At 41.4% G+C, this 20494-nt stretch overlaps 1 protein-coding gene across 5 annotated transcripts in view; it reads left to right on the top strand.

The window, feature by feature from the left end:
- The first annotated feature begins 2992 nt into the window (after positions 1-2992).
- The window catches only part of FAM135A (family with sequence similarity 135 member A), an 82195-nt gene continuing 64693 nt past the window's right edge, over positions 2993-20494 (top strand). For 3 of the 5 annotated variants that reach the window (XR_003916130.1, XM_029962878.1, XM_029962877.1), the window contains exons 1-2: positions 2993-3042; positions 17206-17291. The gene's annotated coding sequence lies outside the window, so the exon portion shown is untranslated. Of the gene's footprint in view, positions 3043-6324; positions 6344-9422; positions 9442-17205; positions 17292-20494 lie in introns of those variants that run through there. The other 2 variants (XM_018077948.3, XM_018077949.3) reach the window with 2 other exon arrangements.

The raw sequence follows: 20494 nt of genomic DNA, 5'->3' as shown, positions 1-20494 counted from the left end.
ACACATTATTCTCCCGCACTGTGCTTGCTATATTACACACAGGAGCAGTGCAGAAAGAGCCCCAGGTTACCACTGGTTAGGGCTGCTCTGAAACTGGAAGCAGTACTATTGCTTTCATGGGGCTTTACATCTGGGTTCCCAGTCCTGCTTCTCAGTTCAGGTATTGGTGGCTACGCGGCTTTTGTTTTGTATCCTGTGAGTTTGGTGCTAGCTAGAGGGCCAGTATTAGTGCTGTATTGAGTCATGCAGACATATCCATATTTTTTAACAAAATCCTGGACTAGTAAAAATGCTCAGTTCAGCAACACGAGCTAAGGATTTAATTTCTTTTCACATGGAAAAGAGCTTCAGCAGAACTTGAATTGCAGAAGTGAGTTTCTATTGTCTCTTACATCATATCTAAGCAATTAATTATTTCCAGGCATCCATATGTTAGTTATTAGTGAGGATAATCCATAATTCATAATTAGGTATCTCTAATAAGTAATGCTTATCAGTGCATCCAGTCTTAAACAGGGTACCCTTTTTGTGGCAACTGTTTTATGTACAGCACCCAAACTTTAAAAATCTGGAAACCAGGGCAGCTTTGCACAGAGACTGAAGAAGCTGCTGTTCCCCAAGGTTCCTTCATTCAGAAGGGCTGTCACACCATCCCTCTTTACATGAACAAACAGGGAGGCACCAGAAAGCCATGTGCGGTGTGCAGTAGGTGTCAGTGGACCCCACTCCCGTACTCACTGCCACATGCAAAAGAAGGGCATAGTCGGCAGCTTGGCTGATTGATGATACATCTTCACAAGTGGATTTTGGTGAAGGAAGAAATTCAATTTCTCTAATGGGAGTTCTGCCATTTATGGGAACAAGCTTCCAGTTTTCTGCTCATATCAGGCGACAAGAAAGGCTTCCTCCATTTAACAGGAAAGAAGCCTTCAAGACAAATTCTCCCACTAGCAAAAGTCCAGTCAAGGTTAAGAAGAGTTAAAGTAACGAAAATTACGAGCCAAACAAGTATTTATCTGTACAAATATATAAAGCCCATCCAAACTATCAGGCTGGCTTCTGGACTATTCAGCAACCCGAACATAAACAAAATCTGTCTCTAATGAGACCCACAGGCACTGGTGCTGAGCATCTTTTAGTACAAAGCTGCTGTATTTCTGACATAGGTTTGAGGTGTGTTGTATTTAGGCCTGGTGGGTCCTTTTGTCAGCCACACACAAACCGCTCCAGTGTTTTTTCTGTTGTCAGATCTGACTCTGCAGGACCATGAAGCAGTTACTCAAGCCTATCCCAAAATAACCAAGAGTAAAAAAGCAAAACAGCAGCCACTGATGCTTTCAAAACTGCCTTTTTAAAAAGCCTTGAGACACTCACATGGCCCTGATAAATCAGATGCAAGTTTCATTTAAATCATTAATCTCCCATGAACTGACATCTCTGTCACGAAAATTAAATTTCTAAATAACTGTGCGTTTAGCCTGCAGTAAGCTTCTGCCAGCAGTGATCAGTACAAACAGATTTTACAGAAGCAAACAGATGCTGAGAATTCACAAGGATGTCTCACAAAGCTGGTTTTGGTACTCCACGGCCATCAGCTTCTCATCCCTCTGTTGTTTTTCCCAACCCAGCATCAATCAGGCTCACTACTTCGACACTCAATTTTCTGCCTGCATGTCTGGATGCTAAATCAATTGGTGACAAAATTATTGAAAAAATTCTATTCAAAGACTACCAGATAAAATTTCTGCACTGACTGACCTGACTGGCCTGAAAGACCCCCTCAACTAAAAGCAAATCCTCTGCTTTGTAATTCCTCTCTGCAAAACAGCTATAGAGTTAGGTTTGGCTTTCAGATGGGAAGCCCACACTGGGAGTCTGGAAAACTATCTTTACACAAGTTTTCTTCACATTCAAGATTTATTTTTTTCGATGAAGGTAAGCAGATAGAAGAGGAAGAATAAGATTTTTCTTCAGACACAGGATCATTTTGCTTGTTAGTTCTGTGAACGAATGAATTTTCAAGCTACATGTCACAGTTGTTAATGAAACCGCAGTACCCAGCACCCCTTCTCCTCAGTGTTGAAGACCATCAGTTTTATTAGTACCGCTTACAGTCAATTTACTTCCATTTTGGTACCACGTACTGCTAAAAGGTCTTACTCCAGGAATGAGAACTTTTTCCCCACGAGGGCTCATTATCCCCAGCCCTGCAGCCTGGCAGGTGCCCCACGGCTCAGGGTGTCCCTGCGCTGCCCCACCACGCTGGGGAGCCTTTCCCCCGCGGGCTGCTCCCTGCACGGCCCCGCGCCCAAGCCGGGACGCGGGTGCCGGGCAGGCAGCGCTGGCGGCCGCTGCAGGAAGGGAGGCCTCCCCCGCCTTCCAGCGTGCGCCACGAAGGGGACTCTCGGGGAGCGGCCGCGGGAGGAAAGCACCCCGGGGCAAGCCCGAGTGGGTCAGTTCCTCCCGCCCCCGGGGGTCTCCCGGCCTTTCGGGGCCGCCCCAGCCCGGCCCGAGGAGCGGCGGGAGGAGCCCGGCCCGGCGGGGCGGCAGGGGGAGCACGAGCACGCCGCGGCTCCGGCTATGTGCAGTGAGCTCGGGCGCGACAGAGCCGCAACAGGGCGACTTTCCTTCGGATCCGGAAGGAGGCGGGCGCGGAAACCCGGCGAGGATGCCAGGATGCGGCCGTTTGGCCGCCGGCCTCTGCTTTAGCGGCGAGCGCGGCCCCCGGCGGCGGCTTCCACCCACCCGGCCGCCCCTCGGCGCCCGGAGCGCAGGAAAGCGGTGGCCCGGCTCCCAGGGGGGGGGGGGCCCCCCCCCCTCCCCCTTTTTCCCTTTTTTTTTCTTTTTTCCTTTTTTTTGTTTTTTTTCCTCTCCCCTCCCCGGCCCAAGCGCGCAGGCGCGCGGAGGCTTCGGGCCGCCCGCTCGGCCGAGCAGCGACGGCGCTGGCATCGGATGCCTGGCGCTACGACCATTCCGGTGCCTGCCGCGGCCTGACTCCGCGTGGGAGCGCGGCGATCGGCGGGCCGGTCCTTTGTGTCCCAGGTCGGTTGCGGGGGAGCGGCGAGGGGGGGCGGGGCGTGGGGCAGAGCGGGCAATGACCGCTATGTCCCGACCCCTACCGCAGGACTTGGAACCAGGCGGCATGCTCGCCGGCATGGCGGCCGCGGCACTTGTTCTTGTGTCGGGCTGGACCCCCCCTCTCCCCGCACCTGGCAGAAAACCTCGGGAGGGCCTCCCCCAGCCGGCTACGAGTGGTCGTCGGCCCACAGCGGGCTGCGGCCCCCTCCAACCGCGCGGGACAGAGGGACCGGTCCCCCCGAGCCCTCGCCGGGGCTGCTTGTTGCCCCGCGAGCGGCTCGTGGCTGGGGAAGTTCCTGCCTGGGCAGCGTTTCGCCACCGCTCTTTGATTTTTATCGCTCCGAGGCGACGCCGAAAATAGGTCAGAAAAAATGTCCAGCTCGTCCCCGCCGCGAAGTGCCCGAGTGCCGGGCGCGGTACTGGGACAGCCGGAGGCGGTGCTGCCTTTCCCCTCCTTCCCTTCCTGAGAAATACTGGATCCTCACAGCGTTTGAAACGGAGGTGGGGGGCGTTATATATATATGTATATATTATATATATATATATATATATATATATATATATATATGGTTGGTTGGTTGGTTTTTAATATCGCTTTTTGCGTGCGGTGTGGAAAGTTGCTGACCGAGCGTTAGGAGTAACTGTTAGGAATAACTATTTCCTGGTGCGCCAAGGGCGGCACTGGCGGCTCTCGCCCCGCACCGGTCGCGAGCGGCACGGCCCGTGTCCTGCGAAGCGCGGCGGTGCGGGGCACGGTGCGGGCAGGGCGCTGCGGTCCAGCCGGGCCCTGCCTTCAGCAGATGCTCGTAACCCCTGTTACCGCCCGTGGGATCTCGGCAGGGCTTAGTTAACGACCAGAGTGCTAACAGCAGGATTTGCGTGATCAGTAACCGCTCTGGTGGAAATACTCTTTCCTTCTTGTATTATTTTAAGCAAAATTTCCAGCAGAACTTATTTGAAAGGTTTATTTGATGATTATGTGTTAAACATATCACTTGGAAGAGCAGCTGCATAGCATAACAGATCTTAAAAAATTGTAATTGAGGGATTTACAGTCATGTTGATGTTATAACTGAAGAGGTATTTGCTGAATTGTTTAAGCCCACTTCCCCTTTCTCCTGCTTGCAGTGGATTTTGCTGACTGAAAGGTAACAAGCTACTGTTTGAGATCTTACATTTATCATGTAAATGGGCATAAATGTCTATTTTGTGTTACTAGGATTTGCTTTGTTTTTTAAGCAATTAATTCTGTTAGCTTAATGTTGTCTTACACATAGGCAAAGCCTGAGCTAAAATCCATATGCACCACTTTTTAGTTTGCTGGACCAATAACAAGTAGTGAATGCTACTGCATCTATTACTCTGGAAGGGAATGTATTACATTTTCATCCATTAAGTAGTTCCTACTTAGCATTTTGATTGTGAAGATAAAACTACTGGGCCCCTGCTAAGGGATAAATGGCACAGCCACAACCTGGTTCAGTAAAGCTCTGCTTTGCTGGAACATTACAGCTTTTTTACAATGAAAAAGTTTTGGATTTATGGAGGAGCAAATTAGATATTTCAGCATAGTTTTTATTATTTCATTCAACATTAGAACTGAAAACACTGTTTTGTAGGAAGTGAACAATAATCTAGGCTCTGGCTGTATCTTTGCAAATACTTTAAATGAATGAAGCACAGAATTGTCATCTTGCTCTGTTTCTTCCATATGACTGTGCCAGTAGCCACAGTCTGAATACCTGCATTTGGTATGTCAGAGCACAGCTATAAATCTTAGTCTGCATTTTCCTTGGATGGACCAATTTGCTTCCCTTTTCCCACCTCTCATTTTTCCTGTAGGTAGCATAAGTCCAATCTTCAGCTTTGCTTTGGTAACCAATAAAAGTCAGAGAATATGAATTCAAACTCATTATTTGGAGGGGTTTGGGTTCCTTATGTGAAATATGATCCTACAAAGCTGGTAAGAGTTGACTGGTATAATATGTGAAAATACTATTTTTGTTCTTAAATTAACACTGTATTAATAAAATTGATTTGTTATCTTCAGTTCAGATTATGGTCAGTACTACTGGCCTGGGTAAGGTTTGGCATGAATCAGTAATATAGTAATCAGCTGCACACAGCAGCCGAAATCTGTCTTCAAAACTGTGGTTTTGAAAATGTGCCAGACAACCCAGCACATTTGTTGATTCAATTTAATACCATTGCAATAGAATTTACTTCTGTTTTGAGTTCAGCAAAACTGCAAAAATAACACCTTGGGCTCAGTTCAGATTTCAGAAGACCCCTTGCGTCTCTTCTGAAGCCCTGCTGATGGATATGACGGTATTACCCGACATTCCAGTTTTGTGGTTTTAACATTTCACTTGGAAGTACCTGGATTTCAGAGCTCAGTTCCAGGATTGTCTCTGTCATTTTCTTCTCACATAGAAGAATTAGTGAATACAGTTCCCAAGCAGGGAGAGACATGAAAACTGAGATCCATTGCTCTCTCTAGCATTCCCTGTTGACCTCGCTAATCAGTTCTGTGCTGAGAAAGACTCTGTCACGTTCTGGTGGACTTGGTTGTGGTTTTCAGACATAAACACTCTCTGACAGGATGTTTCTATCAGTATCTCATGCTCACTGGCTTACAATCTGGTGGTTTGGTGTGAGCTTCTCTTGCTGGAAGTGATTAGGTTGAAATATGAATGCCACAGTCTAGCTGGGAAGGTGCACAGGAAAGTAAACCCTCGCAGAGGGGTGAGGCAGATTATTGTGAATGGTAAGGTTTTGAACTACTGTAGGTGAAGATATGGGAGTCCTGTCTGAACTCTGACTCTTGTACATTTTTTTCCTTTGAAGAGAACCTAGCTATCTATACCAACCTAGGAGGCAGATACCTAAATATTTATTAATGTGATGCTAAGAGTACTGGTGTCTCTTTCCTGGCTTGGGTGCTGTCCTGAACATCTATGAAAAGTTCAGCCTGTACCAAAGATGGATCTCAGTGTGAGAATTATAATCAACGGTTGTGAATTTTTGTTACTGTTGACCTTGTTTCAGTGTTAGAAGTTGTTATTGATAAAGGCCAGTACTTCTCATGCTTGCTTGCTGAATGTTTCATCCTATACTTTGTGTGTCCCCTTTTCCTCTGTATGAAAAATATAGTCTCACTACAGCTTTAATTGCTTTCATAACAGGAAGATGAGTAGCACCTGTGTGTTGACCAGCAGTTGTTCCTGATGGATATTTGTATTGCCAGCCTGCTGTTGTATATCAGGTACTTCTGACAGGCCATTGGCTCAGAGAGCTTGTAGACAAAATAAGTATTCCTGGGTCAAGTAACAGCACATAAATGCTTTTGGTTAACTATGAGCAGAACTTAGAGTTTCTCGAATTATGAATTATTTAATCTTGCCTTTGTTTTCCCTCCTAATGAAAAAGTTTGAAAAATGCGATTTTTTTGGTTGCTTGTGAGCTTGCTATAATCAGACTATGCTTCTGAATAAATGCTACTTCCATATTTTTCTGCCACAGCTAGGCAAAACAGAGTATCCTTACGTTCTGTTGACGTTAATGCACCACGTGTTTTCTCTGTGGCAAGACACGTGATTTTATGTTCATTATGCATCTGCTGATTTTGGCCTTCTCTAGCATTTTACTAAGCACCTTTTGAACACATTCATTCATGGGATACATCTCATTAAGTATTGTGTATAGACAATTCAGTCACTGCAGAAGTATTAACATAGCGGTTAAAAGTATTTATGCATTCATTTCTAGCAAAGGTGGTTGGTATGTTGGTAATGTAGTATTGCTGATATTTGTAGAAGTCTGTTGTACAAATTGTCTTCCTTGAAGAACAATTCATGGAACCTTTGTGGTAACAAGAATATACAACAAAGAGTATACATGAAAAAAAAACCTGAAAGGGAGGAAATAAGTTTGCCATGGTTTGAGGTCAGGAAGAAGTCAGGTGAGCAAATTGTGTTTACTTCAAGCAGGACAGCACTATTCTTGGAAAGAAGAGGCAGAGAAATAAGGAACAGAATCAAACCTCGCAGAGCTCAACTTACAAGAAGAACATAAGTTGAAAACGCTAAAGCAAATTGAAATGACATCAATTCTATTTTTTGCTAAATGGTTTCAGTACTATTTTTCTCTGAGTGGATTTTCTGTAGATATTTTGGAATTGGGAACATTATCATTGCAAAAAATCTTGAGCTTTATATTGTGCGAACAGTTTTGTTGGAAACAAGATACAAAATCTCACCAATATTTCTTACTAAAAATAAATAAAACATGTCCACATTTCTGAATTGCATGTCTTGTCTCAGAAAAAAGCAATACATTCATATTTTGCTATTTTTAATTTTCAAATGAAAAGTTAAAAAATTGTTACCTCTAGTACTATGTAATTATAAATATTTATACATATGTATGTATGAATATGGTTTTTTGAATCTCATTTATAAAATAAATCACAAACCTGTGCACAGCACACCCTCAAATTCTTAGAATTAAGAAGAAATCTACAGCATTCGTCAGTTAGTTGTGCAGGAAGCCTTACACTTGACTTCTGATATCTGAAATAATAAACTTGTTTGTTTTCCAGATGTAAGTCTGCCCACTATAATCACAACCTTGTTCACGTGCTGTGACCTCATGAATTAATCCCTGTTACTGATCATGCCATAAAGCACTCATTACCTGTTGCATAAAGGATGTCAAGAGAGATAAGCTTGTAGGGCTTTCTAGCTATAAAATAAACTGAATTCTCTTTATGCTTTAGGTGATTTTCTAAATAAATGAGGTTTCCCTTTAAATTTTCATATCAGAATGGCTTGCAGTATATCTTTTGTCTTCTTTCTATTGAAATTTACAACAGAAATGTAGTAGTATCTGCGCTTCTGCTGAAGAAGCTGTACTTTCTTCCTAGGCTGTCAGTTCAGTTATCACTTGCTGATTTTTCTGCATAATGATTGTGTATTTCCATGTAAAAAACCGTGTAATTAATGCTGCTGGGTTTTAGTAGTAGAGGTAGTAGTATTTGTGTATCTAGTGCTTTTAAACTAAATTAAAATTGCTTGCCTGCCTATTTATATGTGGCCCATCTAGCTTTCTGTAAATGCACATATATATTTTTAAAAGATTTTCTGAATTTTTGGGGTTATACCAGCTATCAGTTAATTCTGGGGGCCTATGATTTCATGCACCTCTGACCTTCAGTCCCTCACCTTGATGAAATAATCAGACCGAATTGTGTGAAGGTACTGAGGATATTTGAAGTACTGAGACAGTGAGGCATAGTAGAAAACATATGTTTCACTGCTTTACGTGTAAAATAGCTTAGAGGAAAAAACCTTGTAAGGATGAGGTCAATACTAGACCTTAGAGTGGAAGTCAAGACTTAGATCTCCAAGTTTGCAGCCATTCTATTGTGCTGGACTTCTTTTTGTAATGAAAGCCCTTTCTAACGAAAGCTGTTGCTGAGGCAGAAGCTCTGAGCCATAGGGTTTTACCTGCTGTTAATCTTACTTTGCATATTCTTAAGAGACAGCCTCTTCTATGGAAAGTGCATTGTATGTCTCTGAAATTGGATTGAATGCCAGCTAATGCTACAGATGTTTGGGCTGAATTTGGATTGGTGACTAGAAGCTCAAACAGATGTGTTACCTGCCTTTTGATTCAAACGTGTAAAAGCTGTTGGTGTTTAGCTAAAAAGATGAATTTTCATGGCGAGTCAGTATGGTGAGCTGTCAGTTTGTCCTTCTCAGATAGGACAGGAAGGAACAATAAGCTGTTTGAAAACCAATCAGCCATGCTGTCGGCGGGGGGGGGAAAGCCTCTGATGACTTTGGTTCCTGGTTGGTGGGCCTTTTTCCCCTGGATGTGTTATACTGTATTTAATACGTGGTTTTGCTTATTCTACTTGTAGCAAATATTAAAGCAGCATATAAGGGATTTAATGGTTACAAAATGTTAGTACATGAATTTCTGACTAAACATGACAAGTAAATGGTAGGAGAAAAGGAGCGAACAAAAACTGTTCCATGTGAAACATTGTCAAAAATTGTTTAAATAGCATTGGTGATAGTTCAAGCTAATTCAGAAATCAGTTTGCTGATTTGTTTTGATGTAACCCTTCAAATCTACCCATTGAAGTTACTGAAGGAGATCATTAGATTTGTTTTGTTTCCAGTATGTTATTTTGGAAACAGAGCTGTGCCATTTTAGGTTTGTGTCAGTGTTTTTAGCAGCTTCTCACACATCAGCGTTGTTCTGTTAGTGAAATGCTACACAGGGAGCAGAAGGTGAGAGGGGCATGAAACCTTCAAGCTGCAAAATAAACAAAGGCAAAACTTGAATTTGGATTTGGTAAGGCTGGTATATTTGTCTTTTAATAGGGACTCTTTAAGCAAGGTATTCTGGCACTGTAGTGAGAAGGGAGCAATGCCAGTGCCATGAGGGAGGGTTACGGCCTGTGGAGCTCAGGTAGAGCAGGCTGTGGTAACTAAGGTGGCCCTGTCTCTCTCCTCCGTGACAGGGAGCGGAAGAGCCCTTCTACAGCAAAAATTGTTCCTGTCTCCCGATGCCAGCTGTCAGTTGGTAACTGCAGGCAGAGAGTGTATCTGGGCCTGTTGGGACGAAGCTGCTGAAAGCTGCTCTGCTTTCCACCCTTCTGTGCTTCCTTCATGAGAGAAATGGTCTGGGTTGCCAGGCAGGGTTCCCAGGTGAGAGGTTTCCTCTCTGGGAAGCCAGGCCTGTGAGTAGGGAGCAGGAAATGCCCTATGGAACAGGGTAGAGGTTAGACTGGGCTGTCGCTTGGGCTCTAGGGTTGTGTCCTTCCATGGAGGAAGGGGGGTGGGAGGGGATTACTGTTCAAATTTGGGGCGAATTAAAGGAAAGAATGGAGGATAAAAATACTGACTCGGGAATGGCTGTGAGAAGGGGCAGTTTCTCTCACCTTGCCGCTCTTTGCTTTGCTGTGCCAGGGCTGTGGCTTATGGAGGCAGGCAGGGTGAGGGTACAACTGGCCAGGGAACTGCTGTGCTGTGCTACCGCTTGCTTCCCTTCCCCGCGCTGCGATGGCACAGCTATTTGTGGAGCTGTGCTTTGAAACCGGATAAGGAAGTGATCTGATCAAGCCCTGCAAAAATAGATTATTCTAAAACGGTAACTAATTAATTTTAAAATGCTGTCCCACAAGCACTGTGTTGGCAGTGTTGTGGGGGCGATATACTGCTGCTATGAAGATGTGAATGAGCACCTGGGATAGAAACTTCTGAAGCTGTTGCTGGTGTGGAAGATTTCATTTAGTTTCACAGGCAAAGTTGGCTTAAATTCTTGCTTTGCCCTTCCTCACTTCTTCAGGGTTAGTTGTTATTGTAGGTGTACTCTTTCAGGTAGATCAGTGCAGCTGTTTGTGGAGCTGTATTTAAATCAGTGGAATGTTGCTGTTAAAATTATTAAAAAAACCAAAACAACAACCTCACAAAATTTACGAAGTAACCTCCAAAATAGCTGTAAAGGTTTTTTTTTTTAGTGCTGGTGGGCTTTTTGCCCCCCACGACTGCCAGTACAATTGCAGAGATGGCTGTTTGTGGCATACGTGCGAGCAAGTCTGCGAGGGTAACAGAGAGAAATAACTTAAAAGACTTTACTGCTCGTGATATGTAATGTGCTGTTTTCTCGTGGTGCTTACTGACATCCAGTCTTCCTTGTATGCTGAACTCTGCTCAGTTTGTTCAAGCTACCATGACAATTATCTTTGATCAGTGTTGTCTTTACTTGACATTTGTTTCTTCAGAAACTTCTTTTCCTGAGTATTTGTCAATAAAAAAAGCACTGTATGTACTGTGTTTATTCTCTTCTCTTCTAAAACAGCTAAAGGAAAGAAGGGAGTGATTTAATTTTATTGTGTTTTTTTCTTGGAGGGGGGAGTGCGTGTTACTTGTTTGGTTTGGTTGTTGGGGTATTTTTTGCTGTTGGGTCAGATCTGTTTTGCTCCAGGCTTCAGTAGTAGAAAAGAGAGTGGGGGACATCGAGGATAGAGCATTAAAATCTTGTGCTTGACTTGTTGTAGTAATAGCCATGTGAACTTTGAAGTTTAGGTATGTTTCGACTTAATGCTCTTAGATTTGGAAGTGAGCAGCACGTAAGTTGCTGGAGATGCTACCTGGGGTTGCAGAGAGATATATGGCTCTTCCTCACCTGGTCAGTATTAAGATAAGCATGCATCGAGAGAGCTTAAAATCTTTGGCCAAATTGACATACCAGTGTTTGTTTGCTACAGTATGTTTTTGAAAAGCTTTAATGCACATTCTGAAATACTTTTCTATGACATCATTAGGTCATTGCTTGCAGTGGTAGTCTGCCTAATTGTCCTTCAACTTTACAGTTGTATCATTCAACCATAACTAAATTGCACTTTATACTAGAACAATATGGATTTGACTATAAAATTAATGCATGTTTTGTGTAACAGAAGAGTTGTAGAGAGGGTCTTAGAAGACTTATGGTCAGAAAATCATCAACAAAGAAAGAACAAAATAAAAATCTGTGACTTTTCTATGATGAGTATTGAATAAAGACGGGACAGATATAAGAAGCTAAAACCAGTGTTTTGAATTTCTAGAATTTTTAGGTTTGGGGTGTTTTTTGCATTGAAAAATCAAAGAATCAAACTTTTAACTCAGATTTATGTGCTGTAATGCTTACCTCAATTAATTTTGTTAAAGTGGTAGGAAACTGGAAGCCAGGCTACAAGGAAATTGGAAATAGTGTGGCCAGCGGGGCCAGGCCAGTGATCATCCCTCTGTACTTGGCACTGGTGAAGCCACATCTCAAATAAATACTGGGTTCAGTTTTGGGCCCTCGCTACAAGAAAGACATTGAGGTGCTGGAGTGTGACCAGAGAAGCACAACAAGCTGGTGAAGGGTCTGGAGACCAAGTCTTACTAAGGAGCAGCTGAGGGAGCTGTGGTTGTTTAGCCTGGAGAATAGGAGACTCAAGGGAGACTCTGTCACTCTCTACAACTACCTGAAAGGAGCTTGTAGCCTGGTGGGGGTTGGTTTCTTCTCCCAAGTAGTAACAACTGACAGTGTGAGAGGAAATGGCCTCATATTGTGCCAAGTAATGTTTAGACAGGAAAAATTTCTTCACTGAAATGTGGTCAGGCATTGGAACAAGCTGCCTAGGGCAGTGGTGGTATCACAGTCCCTGGAATTGTTAAAAAAAATGTGTGGAATTGGCACTTGAGGACATGGTTTAGTGGTGAAGATGACTGTGTTTGGTTAAGGGTTTGGATTTGATGATCTTAGAGGTCTTTTCTAACTGTAATGATACTGTGATTCCATGAAAAAAAATGATATCAAGGATTATATTTTTAAAGATGTAGTAGCCAGCCCCAAATCAGCTGACTTTTTAGTGGGTTATTAACATTAGGTGTTGAAAAATAAAATAGCTTTTGATAGAGTATTCCTGCATATTTCTGAAAGAACTTACATTTGTAAGAAAATCCTGGCAGTCACTGTTTTTCTGTGTTGACCCATCCAGCCTATCACCACAGATGCTATTACTGTAGGAACTACCAAGGAAGTGGGTTTGTGACCACTGATCCTGGATCAGATTTACTATCAGATTATCCCCTAATGTAACTTTGATCAGGCAGCCAGGCTATCACATTTCTTAAGTTAATAAGAGTGTGCAATATATCATTTGTGCTGACTTAATGCCTACTGTGGGAGGAAATACAGTAACTATTTGGCATAAAGCCTTCCAATACAAAATCAGCCCATCAAATCTAAACTGTATTTATTGTCTTGTCAAAGCATGACCTAACAGCAGGTATCGGAACAATGACTCAACTCTGTAAAATGGTTTTTTTTTATTCAAAGGATTCTGTATCAAAGGATACAGAATTATTACCTATTAAAAATAATTTACTGATCATATACAGTTAGATTTATTTTTCATTTCTCTTGAAATAAAGCTTTATTTTTTTGACAGTAGGTTTGCTTGGGGTGGGACAGAAATTGCAACTTTCTTTTGGAGACTCTTTTGATTCATAAAATATGGCAGAGTAAGGACATTAATAGCATTGCAGGCATTTTAATGCCACATTCATTCACCCATGTAAAATTATTTTTCATTTAATAACATTGCTTAGGACATGGGATTCAAAGAGAGGGAGCTTTCTTCCTTTGTATAAATGGGAAAATGAAGTATATTTTATGTACACTTAGACAGACCCTTAATGTTTTATGAAGAACGTATTCAGTTGGGCAGAATCAAATTAGTTTAGTAAGCTTCCCTCTCCTACTTTATTAATTCTTACCTGGTGAATCCTTCATAAATTTTTGAGATTATGAGAAGGTGAATGTATTAAGCTATGGAGTTTGGTTTTTTAAGTGAAAATACTACAGCCTGCAATTTGTTTGTTTTTTTAAATTTACTGTAAGATCCTTATATGCTTTTTATATAAAGTTCCAAAAGACTTTTATTTGATTATTTAGAGTAAGCACTTCATTTTGCTTTTCCCCCTCTATTGCTCTTTGAGTGGATTGTTAGGAAAAGACAGGTTGTGAGTTCACTCATGGAAGATGATAAGTGAAACAAGGAATTAATTTACAGATTTATTTCTACATTTGCAGATGTATTTCTAGATACATTACTTTTGCTGTAGTTAGATGTAGTTATTTTCTTCACTGTTTTTGAGGTAGCTCAGCTTTACTGCTGATTTACGTTGTCCACTCTCCTTGGTTCTTAGTATGAGTGTGTGGTAGTATTTGGTTCATTTTTCTCACTCAGCCAGTGCATGGGACCAAAGTGGGACAAAGTGGCTGACATAATGTGGTAGCACATATCCTGAACTGCTACTGCTTTTCGTCAAAGTGCTCCATTTTAGCAGTTTCTGACTCAAAAGCAGTCACATTTGTGCCAGTTATTTCATTGTCTTTTAATCATAACTTTTAAAATGTGGATTTTGTTTTTAGGGTAGGTCTTTGTAAAAGGCAAGTAAAACATTTAGTTTGGTTTGCTCATGTTCCGTTTCCATTTTCTTTGCAAATTACTGTTGAAACCATTGCTCAGTTCTGCCCAGTGTGAAAGAGGAGAAGGGATCTCACAGATGATGCAGTTTTTGTTTAGTGTAAATTGTTGGCTGAAGAGAGAAGACACTGAAGTTAGTGCCTGTACTGGGAGGAAAAATTCAGAAATCTGCAAACATTGGGTCTGTTTTGCAGCAGGGGTTGTGGTGGAGGGGGGAGGACACATTGATAAGACAGTGAGCTTTTAACTGTACTACTCACAGAACTTTTCATGTTATATTTTTTAATGAGGAAGCTTAGAAATAACATGTCATTTGTCAGACAGACAAAGCCCAATGTTAGCATAGAAGGGAATAAGCCTAATAAATGTTCAAGATGAATTATTGTATCATGGGTATGATCTATTAATAGGGGAGAAAAAAAGAAATAAATGCAACATCTTAATGACTTCTGTGCTCAGTGGGAATAATCAAGTTGTCAGCTCAAAGTAGTGAGTGTGTTGTTTTTATCAGTGTGCTGCATAGAGGATGAGATATTGGTGCTAAATTTAAAGCAAAAAGTATGAAAAATTGAATTTTAATGCCTGATTAAGTTGATTGTTTATATAGCCCATTTAAGTGCCATAGATATCTTGCATTAGCTTTATTAGAATCAAACCTTGTGGTTGGTTGGGAAGTAGTTTGGGCTTAGAGAAACAGGCATGGTAAAGACTTTAATAGTTGAGTTTTTGCCCTGAACCCATGAAATTAGGTCATTGTTCAACTATATTTACATGTGGTTATTTACTTCACATAATTATTTATACCTGTGAAGCTTCAAAAAAAGTAAATGAATAAATCCTGATAAAAAGCAGTCTGTTCTGAAGTATTTTTCTAGTGATGGTCTTGTTGTCTTTTTAAAATTGGGTAATGAATTTAATAAGGTCTCTTAGATATTTCCACTTAAGGGATTTGTTTGTTTGTTTGCTTCCTTGTTTTACAACATGATGATTATGCAATTCAAAATTCAATTACCAGTTCTTTTCTACCCCTCACCTTTTTAATTATGGAAAAGCAAGGTTTATTTGTAGTGCTGGGAAGCTCTAGTCTCAACCAGAACGCTGTGATACCATGTGCTGCACAGCTGCAAAAGGATTTCAAAGGACAGGAGGAGTTATGCTTGATGCAGTAGTCCAGGCTCTCTCTGCAGGGGATGCAGAGGGAGCTGAAATGATCAAAATAACAGGCTGTTTCTTTGCAGCACCATGCTGGACTAGTACATACAGTGAATTATGCTTTTTCAGCCTCACAGTAATTAAAATAAAAGAGGATATTAGCTTGGATGAGTTTTGGCTGTATGGATAGATGGGACATATTTCTAATCACATGCAGAAAAAGTTGGCAGGTCTTCTGCATAGTCTTGCCAAAGTCTATGAGCACCTAGAGAAAACTAAATGAAAAATATTGTCTAGCAACAGATTGTTGCTAGTATGCACACTCAGAAATTGGACATTAGGAATAGCCTTGCTGGTCAGGTCAAGAACTTTGTTTTTGCCTCACTAAGTTTCAGCTGCAAAAAGTGTCCAAGAAACAACTAAAATTGGAATTGAAGGCAGTTCTCAGGTGGGGGGACAAACCTGTGAGTCATCAGCACAGAGATAAATGGCGGCTGAATTTCTGTTGGCAGGTGCTGGGTCTCTGAGCATAAAGGGGAAGAAGACGGGTAAAAAAAGGTCAGGGATGGAAGTGTACAAAGCTCCTACGGCAACTTAGAGGGAAAATATTACTTGAAGAATGTTAAATGAGCAGCTAAAAGAAGGCAACGAAAGTGAACACTTTGCTGTATTTTCATGTCCAGATTCTCTAGTTTTGCTTTTGATTTCCACTGGATATAAAATACTAAATCTAAGATTAGAAAAGATTGTGTGTTCTCTTTCTCTCTCTCTTAAAAAGGAGCTTAGTCCTCTTTAAAAGGGAACTGGTATGACATAGGCTGTAATGCATTGTTAAACAGATAGAATAAATGTTGGTGCCATTTCTATGCGGTATTATAGTATCAGGATTTTACTCGGTCATTATTGGTAATTTATGGTATCAAAGATAGAATACCACACATGACATGCACAAGCGAATTCTGTTTTAGAAAATTCCAGATAATGTATTTTTTTATGTTCTGCTTTCGTCTGTTTTCTTTGCTCTGAAGCTGAGACAAAACCAGTTAAGTTTCACAGCTTGCCTGCACAAGCTGTGATAGATTTTGTGTTTGTATTTCTTTGAAACATACATACAGAAAGGATGCAAAGTTCCTCTAGGAGGGGAGAGCTAAGCATTCTCTTTTCTATGTGTTTGGAATCTAAAGGTCATCAGATAAAAGTGAGATTTTTGATTTTTTATTATGTTTTTTCAAATAAACAGTTTTAAGGTAGTGCTTGATCAGGACAGGGACTTACCTGTGGTGTTGACTTACCTGTAATGTTTTCTCTAAGAAAGTGAGTTCTTGGTCTTAAGGCTCTCCTCCTTGTCCCCTGAATTTTGTTTCCTGTGGAGAAGGGACATAAGATTTACCAGGAGAATCTCATCAGACCTTTTTCTATAAATTGTCTCCTCCCTGGTAGCTATGTAAGACTGCGTGGGGGCATGAGCTGTATTTGATGACTCAGGCCAGAATATCTTCCTACCTCTTCATTGCTGTGTTGCTGCTGGAGAGCTTAGAGCCTTTCTGAAGACTGGGGAGACTGTGGGGTGGCTGGGGAGGTACCAGAGTCCTCTGGGAGCTGGATTTTAGAATTCCTAGGTGAAGACAGGGATAGTTTGACAAGACATGGCAGAGTCAGCTTTGCCAGAGCACTGGCTTCACGAGAGGTACTGTTTTTTTACTTTATTTTGTAAAAATAGTTATCAGACTGCTACACTTGCAAAGAGCTGAAAATTACACTGCAGGACCCAAGGGCAGATTGGAGAATGCTCATAGGCAGTACATGTATGACTGCTGGAGAGGTCATGATAAAGGTTGTTCTTAGGATGCAAGAAAAGGGAACAAATAACATGAGTACTGAAAAGTTCTAGAGATACTGCTGTTAGTAAAACATTTGTTTGCTTGTTTGTTTTTTAGTTGGAGCAATATGTTTCCGACAGCAGTAGTGAAGAACTGGAAGACTGGTTGATTAACATACTAAAATGGAGTATTTACCAATGCAGGTAAGACATTCTTTGAACATCTTTTTGCAGTTTTGTTTCTTAGTGTTGTCTTGCATTTCCCAATACAAGTAACTAGATTAATGGCAGCGTTACACAAGCATTTCTCTGAAAACAAAGCTGGTTTAGAAGGATTCTGTCTTTTTAGTGCATTCTCAAATGCTCTGATGTGGCTGCTGTAAAGTAGCACTGATATGCTCAATTTAGAAAAAAATATAGACTTGGGAAACATTTTTTCCTTCAGATGGACCTTTAAAATCTGATATCTTGTGATCTATTTTGTATTGTGGCCTCAGGAAAGATTAGCTTGGATAACTAAAGAAGTGGTGAGCGAATGTGGGGAGAGCATGGACTGGCCACAATATGTAGGAAATTTTTCAGCTTAGGAAAATAAATAAACCCCCAGAAGTGTGAAAGAAAGGTTTGGTCCTCAACTTAGGATCAAGTGGCCTTAACTGATATTTTAACTATTGGAGATGTTTACTCTCAGTTCTGTAAATACTTTTGAATAGTGAAATGTTTTGATTACAAGTGTTAAGTAGCTACCAAAAGTTTAGAAACCTTCTGTTCTGTGTATTAGGGTGTTCTCATTTATTATCAGACCTTCTGAAATGGCTTTATGTGCTGCATTAAACTCTGTCATATGTGGAGAGCTCCTACTGAAGGATTCTTTTGCTTCTTACAGGCAGACAGAACAAATGTGCAGTGTAATAGCTTCGTTTCTGAATGCTAATGATGTGCTTTAAAATACCACAATAAACTCTTTAAGTATTAAAATGAGTTGTGGAATTTTGATATAATTAAAGTTTGTGAAATTTTAGCTGTAAATTTGAAAGGAATCTATATAAGTACATACTTCTACATGAGTTTTTTCTTGGCTTTTGTATGATTAGCGTACAAAATTTAAGACTTTGTCCAAGTTGAGTTTCTCCTTTAAAATATTTAATCACTGCATAACATTTTCTATTTTATAGTTCACAGAACACTGTTTTCTTTTGCACTGATATGAAAGGCTTGCAGAAAAGTCTGTGGTTTGTGTCAGCCTAGGGCAGTGAATGTTCTCCTTCTCCCAGTTTAAGGTGCACGTGGAACAAGCTGATGCTCTACAAAGAAAAAGCCATTCTCAGTAGTCAGGTGATAGACTGCAGCCCCAGTTGCCTGCAGCAGTGCTTGCTGGGTGTGCCATTCTGTGAACTGGGCCTCACATTTCTAATTGGTTTTGCAGTTGATCCTGGAGTGTGGCATGGATGCTGCTTTTCCGGATACTGTTGATAGCAAGGGCTGTGTTACTGGACTAAAATATATGGTGGTGTGTCATGCAGTCCTGTGTTTGCTGGACCCTGTGCTTGGTCTGCAGGGAAAAATTGCCAGCCCAGGTGATTTTTAGTGGGCTGGTTGGGGGTGCTAAGTAAGCTTGATAGAGGAGGGAGGGAATGGCCCCAGTTAGAGCTGTATTAGACACAGTAGGAATACCACAAGTTCACTGGGCAACCCTTTTGGCAGTTATGCAAGATATAGCTCTCTTAGCTTTTTTTGTTTAATTAACTCATTCATAAAATGGACCTTTGAACTTGTCTAATTGGACTAGTTCTGGATTGTTCTGAGTCTTCCTGCTGGGGTCTGGAGGGACAACTCTTGCAGGAACAGTCTTCCCTTTTCTTAGTGGAGACAAACTGTTCAGGGATGTAGCACCACTCATTGTGCCAGGAAGTCAGAGCCATGTGATGTCTTCTTCACACGAGAATGTAGTTTCATTAAAATGCAAACTGGATGAGACTGCCCCATGGCATCCTTACTTTAAGTCCTTTTGCTTTTTCCTGAGTGTTTTAAAGTGGGTTCCTTTTTGATATATTGGACAGTTTCATGCACAGCCCACAGGATTTGTTGCTTGGCAGCCCAGGGTCACAGTGGGATTAGGAGCTCTGGAGCTCTGCTGTGCAGCAGCTCAAGTTCCATTTACAGAACATATACTTGGACTTTGGTAGGTGGTGCCCATGTGACAATGTGATATGGCAACCCCAGAGAATTAGAGTGCAGAACATCTTGATTATAGCTTTTAAGACCACTGAGGACATCCCTACTCAATCCTATAGACAAAGCAGTGGAAGAGGGAGTTGCTACAGAGCCCTGTATGTTATCAGTGCCAGTCCTAACATTGCAGTCTGTAGCAAAACTGTGACATCATTCAGTTAATCTCTTGACTTTCGGATTGAAATTTGAATGATGACAGGATTTGTAGGCAAGCTGGGTTAATAGCGTGATCTAGATGCTGTAGTAGGGGCCCTTGATCTGAGTTCATGTTGTCCTAATAGCTTCAGCAGCAAAATTCGTTTTCCCCTGTCCACTGTTACTTCAGTAACATACTGTTTCTGTGTTTTTGTAAAGTCCTTGCAGGGTCCCTGTATTGGCTCTTAAACCAAGGTCAGAATTAGCCTCTTGTTTGTAGTTAAAAATCTAGACCTGTGCTGTGGGGGCTGAAGCCTTCCAGCTCCTCTAGAGTGAGTACAGAGAGGTAAATCTTACCTTGAGTCATATGCTAAGATAACTTAGCTGATAGGCTAGAGTTTGCCCCTAAAGGTAACTTGCTTTCAGGTGTTGTGGTGATGACATTTTTTACCAGCTGTTCTGTTTCAGTCTCAGTAGTACTGCTTGCTACTTCACAAACACCCAAATGCATGTTGAAAATTTTAGAAACAAAACCCCCCATAATCCATTCAGGGTCCAGACAGGTAAGTTTTTTCAATGTTTACTGCTTCTGCATTAAACCCAGCAAAAATGTACTAATATGCATAAAAGATAGTCTAATCTAGTTTTTTTCGTTAACTTAGTCCCCAGAACAGACAGTAGTTTCAGGAACTGTTAAGTTTGAAGACAGGTGTTCACAGGAAGTGTAGTCTGTTTTATTAATCTAGTTGATATTGTTGAAGGAAAACCAACAGAACTTGGTAAAGTCTATAGGATTTTAATTTAGGTATCAGCAGGCAGTTGTAAATTAGCAGGAACTTGCCAGTCTGTGAAGATGAGAGTGAGTATTAACACCTTACTCCTAAGAAAAAATTGACTATAAATAGGCATGTTTCCCTCCTTAATTCCTACCTTCCCTCTAGAATCTCTCCATCCTAAACCCTATGTGACCTGGTCAGACACTTTCTCTTTACTGTTTGGCTATGCTGTTTTTCAGCTCTCCCTGTCTTCATGCCAGCATT

This window comes from Manacus vitellinus, unplaced genomic scaffold (assembly GCF_001715985.3).
Source record: "Manacus vitellinus isolate BGI_N305 unplaced genomic scaffold, ASM171598v3 scaffold_4_pilon, whole genome shotgun sequence".
NCBI lineage: Eukaryota > Metazoa > Chordata > Aves > Passeriformes > Pipridae > Manacus > Manacus vitellinus.
Note: the sequence above shows the minus strand (reverse complement) of the source record. Positions and strands in the feature narration are given on the sequence as shown.